Source organism: Corapipo altera, unplaced genomic scaffold, assembly GCF_003945725.1.
Source record: "Corapipo altera isolate COAL_440 unplaced genomic scaffold, ASM394572v1 59445, whole genome shotgun sequence".
Lineage (NCBI taxonomy): Eukaryota > Metazoa > Chordata > Aves > Passeriformes > Pipridae > Corapipo > Corapipo altera.
Genome location: NW_020888550.1, coordinates 58 through 324, shown reverse-complemented (window position 1 = coordinate 324; position 267 = coordinate 58).

The following is a 267-nucleotide window of genomic DNA, read 5'->3' as shown; positions in this document are numbered from 1 at the left end:
CTGGGTGTCCCAAATGTCCCCAATGTCCTCTTGGTGTCCCCAGTGTCCTCTGGGTGTCCCCAATGTTCCCAAATGTCCCCTGGGTGTCCCAAAATGCCCCTGGATGTCCCCAATGTCCCCAAATGTCCCGGCTGTCCCCAAATGTCCCCTGGATGTCCCCAAATGTCCCCACTGTCCCCAGGAGGTGAACAAGGTGTTCCTGGTGGGGCTCTTTGGGAACACCAGGATGGGACACGAGGGAGGTGTCCCCTGTGGGTGCCACCCCTG